The following is a 6,981-nucleotide window of genomic DNA, read 5'->3' as shown; positions in this document are numbered from 1 at the left end:
TAGAGTAACCAAAACACTTGTATACTTCTTATGGGCACATGTATTGGTATCATCACTCTATATAAAAATCAATCCCAGCCTTATATCTAAGCAAAGGACACCCTCTCTCTCTCTGCATTATCAAATTTCCCTTCTTCTGAAGTATCCTCCTCATCACTCAAACAAAAACAGTAATAAAAATACTTTCTTGACCACAAACCAACTTTTGTACCACCTTTTATATAAAAACATCTCGAAATAGTTGCTTAAACTATCATTTTACCCTTTTTTCTCTTCAATTCTCCCTTGAACTTCAGTCAGGCCTGTTTGTGGCTATTCACTGAAGCTGTTCCTGTTCCAGTCATCCCAGCCCTGCACACCGCCGTGCCCATGGCCAGGTGCAGGTCTTCATTCCTCGGTCCTGTTATATGCAGCCACTGACTCCCCTCTTGGCGTGCTGTGTTCACATGCCGCCTCTATGACGGATGCGTTTCTCCTGGCTTTCTTCTTACTGCCTTGGCTGCTTCTTTCTGGCCTTTTTTCTCACCCTTTTCAGTCTCTACATATGGTATTTCCTGGAGCTCAGTCCTCAGGCCTCTTCTCTCCTCCATTGACATCAATTCACTGTGGGACCCTATCTAAGTCCATGGCTTTAAATATGGATGCCATCTCTCTGTTGATACCTCTAGTACCAACCACAAGGCAGCCTGCCTCAAGCCCTTTACCAGTGTCCAGTAGAAGAAGTAAATGCTTCTCAAAGAACGGAGCCCCAGTACGTATTTTCTGACTGATTTCAGTCCCCCACTCTATACTTTCTAGTGTCCCCGATCCAACCTAGAATATAAGAAAGACCCTTTTGCTTTGGTCCATGTGATCTCATCTCTTGCACCCTTTCTATTGTCCATGTGACTCTAGCTGCAGTGGCCTTCCTGCTGTCAACCCAGGATGTTTCATGCCTTCATTTCATGTAGGATCCCGTTTAAATGTCAGGACTTGTCCCCCGACTACTGTTCCTTAAAAAAGCACCCTCACTTCTACCCTATCACTTTCTTTTCCTCACCCACGGTACATATCTTCCCATCACTGTCTGTCATTACGTTCTGTTTCTTATTTGATTGTTTATTCTGTCTTTGGCACCAGGAGTAAGATCCAAGGGGGCGGGTCTTTCTGTTTGGTGTGCTGCTGTATCCCTAGCACCCAGAATACCGTCTGGCACATAGCAGGCACTTAATATCCCTTTAAATGAATGAATAGCCCTTAGTGGTTATTTTTATTTAAAACATAAAGTATTTTAACTTCTCTGTTATTAATGACATTTAAACCTGTTCCGCTTTCTGTATATCTGCTAGTGGATGTTACCACTCAATGCTAATGTCATTTCTCTATAAAACACTTTCTGAATGATTTAGGTCAAAGTGAGTGCTTTTTCAGGAGTGAGTAATTGGTGCTGAAATCAGGATAAGAATGCTGCAGCTTGGTCCTTATTTTTTGATGCTGGCCAGCATCACTCTGGAACACACATATATCTTAATTTGCTTCAATCAGTGTCAGTATTGTCATTCTGCTCCGGGTCAGCTCTGTACTAAATAAAATAACAATTCCGAGAGGAAGCTGCTTTCTATTTGGAAGGAAGGAGATGATCTCAGCTTCTAACACGTTTTGGGTGAGATAATAAGCCTTTCCATTCACATCACTCATGGTTGCCCATTTTGGCCATTTCGAAATAGAGGATAGTCCTCCTTCTCATTTTCTAGAGAGGAGTGCAACCTTTTATTTCTTGATTTTGCCCCTGATATCTTACATCATCTTTACATAACAATAGGTCTAATACCCATATCCAATTTTAGTTTTTATTTTAGAACAATTACTTGATTTCACAAAAGCAACAAAATAAAATTGCTCTTTTATCCTAGGGATTTTTCAGCTTCAAGTAACACAAAAAATCTATTTGCAATGGCTTAATCAAAAAGGGAATTATTTTTCCTACACGATAGATACTGATGTTGATAGGTCCCTTTGGCACGTCCTGGATCCAGATTCAGTCTTTCTTTATTCTCTGCCTTCTTCAGCACTTATGCATTTGTACTTGTGCTTGTTACCTCATGAGCTTTTACATCTGCATTCAGCAAAGGTCAAAGAAGGGGGAAATGGGCAGAGCAGCACCAGCATCATTTTTACCCTTTTAATAGGAAAGAACAGCATTTATAGACATCTTTATATTGCCTTTCCCTTAGGTCTTACTATCCAGGACAGTATCAAATGACCATATCTGGAAGTGAGAGGGGCTGGGAAAGTCAGCATTTTTAATTGGGCACATTGCTGCCCTGAACTAAATCAGAGTTTGGCCAGCAAGAAAGGAGGGAATGGATATTCGATGGGCAACTACAGCAACTGCCTTATGGCAACTATAAATGGTGTGAATGGTGATCCATGAAAACGTTTGAATGGTGTGAATGGTGATCCATGAAAACGTTTTACGATAGTATTGTGTGAGTGTGAAGCATCATTAATTACTCAGATAACTTCTAGTTTATAAGTATATTTTCCATTTCTTTGTTATCCTTGCAGAAAGAACTCTACAATTTGATTTACTCTTACCCGATTTACTTTTATTTTCATAGAAGACTTGGAATAAATTAGAAGTTATTCACGCTGCTTGATATAGGGAGTAGCTCGTAACATTTGGAAATAGAAAATCAGAGATTGATTGTAGACATGCTAAGATCTGAAATGAAAATAAAATAGTGATTATCATACAGCACTCTAGTCAGGACATACCGAAATAATGCTTTCAGGTGTTAATTGTTGTTGTCTTTAGGATTCTTTATTCTTTTATAAAACATACTTATTCAATATGTATTATGTGCCGATCGCTGCTATAGTAGGTGCTGGAGATACAATGGTAAACAAATTAGATAAAGTTGATATCCTCTCTCTAGTGAAGGGAGACAGGTGATAAATAGGTAAACTAGGAAAACAGTTTCCAGTAAGGTGGTAAAAAAGAAGACAGCAAAGGGTAATGTGGTCAGGGACAGTCACTCTGTGGTAATTTAATCAAGTACATTAAAATAGTTCTGAAAAAAATATCGAGAGCATTTCATTAAAGGTTTACTGGAATGTTGTCCACACAGAGCGACATCGGGGCTTGCTAATAGAAAGTATTTGCTTGTTGGTTGGCTTATTTATGGGTTTAATATTCCAGGCCTTTGTGATGGTGGCTTTAGTGTACTGTATTGTGAGATGCAGTTTGGAGAAATATCACTTTATATCCTGTGTTTCTTTTCTTGTAGATTCTTTTATTTACTAACACAAGAATAGTTCTTAATTAAGGACTCATTTACAATTTTTAAACCAATTCCTTGGATTTGTTTAAAAGTTGTTTTTAAAGCTATTTCCAAAAGCTCCCTTTGAATAGGGCAGCTCTTATTTCTATTTATCTCTCAAGGTGTTTTGTGAAGTTGCGAGAGCATAGTAAGTGTGTAAGACATACTTTCTTAATTGTTTGATAAATTTAATAAAAATTTATTTGAAGTATAAATATTTATTCTAATATCACCACACATTGGAACCCAGCCTCAGTCAGTATTTTGATGCAACATAATCATACTGTAATGCGGGTTTCTGGTTTATATGTAAAGCTTCTTTTCTTGACCAACAGCATCTTGAGTAAAGAACTATGAGATACTTATTTGTTCATTCAGTAAGCATTTCCCGAGTACCAACTATATGTCTGACTAGGTACTGGTGACACAATGATGAAATATGCACAGGTTCGCAGCTTATAGTCTAATGAGAGATATAAACATGAAGCAAATAATCATTTAATTTGTATTAGAGATAAATGCTGTATAAAAAGGGGTTCTAACATACTCTTGGAAGGTAGCCTGTGGAAGTGAAATATAAACCGTGACTCGAAAGATAAATAGAAGTTATCCAGACTTTAGAGATAGGAAGCTCATCCCAACATGCAAATGCCTAAGTTGCAAAAGAACCTGGTGGGTTCAAGAAACAGGAAAAGACCAGTTTGGATGCAGAATATTGAATTTAGAGAAAAGTCAAGTGACATTTATCTGAAGAAGTATATAGGAGTCAGGTCAGATAGACCAGGCTGAAAGGATTTTCGACTTAATCCTAACAACGATGACAAGCTATCGAAAGGTGCTAAGAGGGAAATGATATGGTTAGATTTTTGTGTTGAAAGTGTCACTCTGGTTGCAAGGTGGAGAAGAGATTAGAATGAGTAAAGAATGGCTATGGAAGTTCTCCAAGGAGGAGGTAATGATGACTTGGATTAGGCCAATCACAGTAGTGATGAAGATCAATTGGCAAGTTAAAGAAATATTTAAGGGATTGAGAATTGACTGGAAGTTGCACCAGAACGAAATGAGGGAGAGGAGATGTCAAGGATCACCTCTAGGTTTCTGGCCTGGAGTACGATGTACTTTATTGGGATGAGCAGCTCTAGAGAGAAAAAGAAGACTGGGGGACAAGATAATGACTTGTTTTGAATATGTTGAGTTTGAAATGCCTTTAAGAGATCTCAGTGGAGACGTATTGCAGTTGAATGTATGGAGATGTGTGGACTTGAAGTATTAGTCTGGAGCATAAAGAGTGTCTGGGCTATAGCCTATGAGCATCTGCAACATACAGTTGTGAATGCAGTTGTAGAAATGGATAGCCCAGGAACAAAACGTGGGGTTCTCTGACATTTTGAGGTTAACTAGAGGAGAAAAAGCTGGCAAAAGAGATTACAAGAGAATGCCCATATGCAGCGGGGAAACTGTCAGAGTATGATGTCACCAAAGGAAGTGGGCAAGAACAATTCAAGAATGAGATAGTGACTGATAGTACCACGGCACTGAGTATGATGCATACTCAAATGCATGTTGGACTTAATTCATAAAGGTCTTTACTGACCCTTAGAAGATTGGTTGATGTGGTTTGAGAAGTAAGATGTAAGGAAATAGAGATAACTTATTTGAGAGGTTTAGGTGTGAAGGGGAAAAGACTGAACAGTTGTAAAGGGAAATGTGGATTCCACGTAGAGTTTTAAGCTTTTATTTTCTGTTTTGTTTGTTTTTATTCCTTTTAATAATGGAGGAAACTGGAGTATGTTTAAATGTTGGTAGAAAGAGTTCAATAGTCCAAGAGCTTAGAATATGTGATCACCTAAAGATCCTGGGTAATGAGGTGGATAAGACTCAAACATAAATGGTAAGGAGTTTGCTTTGGACAGAGGAGAATGGTCTCTATGTTGTGACAGAAAGGAAAGGGGGAAAATGATGGCTCACAGATGAATTCCTGTTTCCTCATGAAGTAGCAGGCAGTTTTAGCTATTGAGAGCCAAAGGGTGAAGTTTGATGGAAGGTTTGGGAGAGTGTGGAGGGGTTCAGGTGACGTTGAAGACAGTAGTTTTGGTAACATTTAGTCTGTACTGTTGTGTAATTTTTTTCCCAGGAGAAAATTATACAAAACACAAACCAGCAGAATAGTACAGTTGATCCATGGTTGACTTTTTTAAGTTTTTAATAGCTATCTATGATAAGTCAGAAAGGCAAGGTCAAGAGAAATTAAGTTATTTGCAATTGAGGGTCAAAAATGGTTTGATAGACTCCAAGACAAGGGAAGAGTTATGATGAGAGGGGGCTGATGATTGATGATGGGAAAAGAAGGGAAATTAGTGGCCTGGAAATTCCAGTGATGTTGAAAACATTAGCAGTTGGGATACCTGAGCAGGTAATCTGTAAGGATTTTGTAGTCAGATAGGCTGTTTGGTTAGTGGTTTTTAGAAACAGTGTAATTTTAGTGATAACAAGATGTAGAGTTTACTTTGTGTGGTGTGGCCCGGATGGATTCAGGAATGAAGTCAATGGAGATGAGTTGGTTAATGATCTGTGAGGGCAGCATGACGGACGTTACCACTGCTGGAGCTAGGATGGAGTATAGCACAGTGAGTGGCTGCTGCAGTCTTCTCTGGTGACAGAGGCAGATGGATGAGAACAATGAAAGGACCTGTGGTGGTGGAGACCCACAGTGTCAGCCTCAGAACAGGAGTCTTAAAGCAGCAGTCCTCAACCTTTTTGGCAACAGGGACCAGTGTTCCTTTGAGAATCTAATGCCTGATGATCTGAGGTGGAGCTGAGGCGTGATGCTAGTTCTGGGAAGCAGCTGCAAATACAGATGAAGCTTTGCTTGATTGCCCACAGCTCACCTCCTGCAAGGGACCAGTGCCGGTCTTAAAAAATATGAAAGAAATGTCATCTAGAGGAGGTGATGGGAGGAAGAGGGTTTTGACTTCCCTGCCAATCCTGTGACACATGGGGTATGAGAAAATGAATGTTTTCTCCTGAAGAAAGCTGCAGAATGCACTTTAGTCTTCAGCTAACAACCAGATAAAGTTAGAGCTGGGAAATGGAGAAAATATTGAAGTGAGGACAAGGAAATAGAGCGCCTGCATAGGAAATGGAAGTCTAAGAGCTGGGAAAGGACAAGGAATGTATATGACTGTCAGGGAAATAAAGCCCAGACAGTATGACAGTGTGGGATAGAACATTCCAGGAGCTGATATCTGTGTGGGGGGAAAGGGGAAAGGGAGGGAGAGCAGACTGAGAAAAATCACAGAATGGAGTGAGGGGTTTTAAATCCTGATAAACTTTAGAGATGGATTGCCTTTTGGGCTTGACAGAATTTATCTCTGGCCTGGAGTAGTTATATATAGTGTGGTGTGATGTGGTGTGCTATGGTGTGGTATAGTATGGGTCAGGCAGTTCTTTTTTAGCTAGTTTTGACAGATGATTGAGGAAACAGGTAGGACGATGTTCACTGTCTTTGGCAGGACTCATTTGCTATCCCAGTGTCTGTCCAGCATTTGGGGGGAGCCTTGCTGTGGCTGAGTGGGACTGTAATGGGGAACCACAAAACAGACTTCACCCTTTCACATTCTCAGTTCATGGCTTTACTGCCATTGCCAGTATTATTCTCTGAAAGGGATGAGTGATGTTT

The 6,981-nt window shown here is 39.7% G+C and overlaps 1 protein-coding gene across 1 annotated transcript in view; it reads left to right on the top strand.

Annotated features, from left to right (window-relative positions):
- Nucleotides 1–6,981, top strand: part of L3MBTL4 (L3MBTL4, histone methyl-lysine binding protein) — a 244,485-nt gene that overhangs the window by 88,951 nt on the left and 148,553 nt on the right. The gene's annotated exons all lie outside the window — the stretch shown is intronic.

Source organism: Pteropus alecto, unplaced genomic scaffold, assembly GCF_000325575.1.
Source record: "Pteropus alecto unplaced genomic scaffold, ASM32557v1 scaffold146, whole genome shotgun sequence".
In the NCBI taxonomy this organism is placed as follows: Eukaryota; Metazoa; Chordata; class Mammalia; order Chiroptera; family Pteropodidae; genus Pteropus; species Pteropus alecto.
This window is presented reverse-complemented; position numbering and strand designations above follow the sequence as displayed.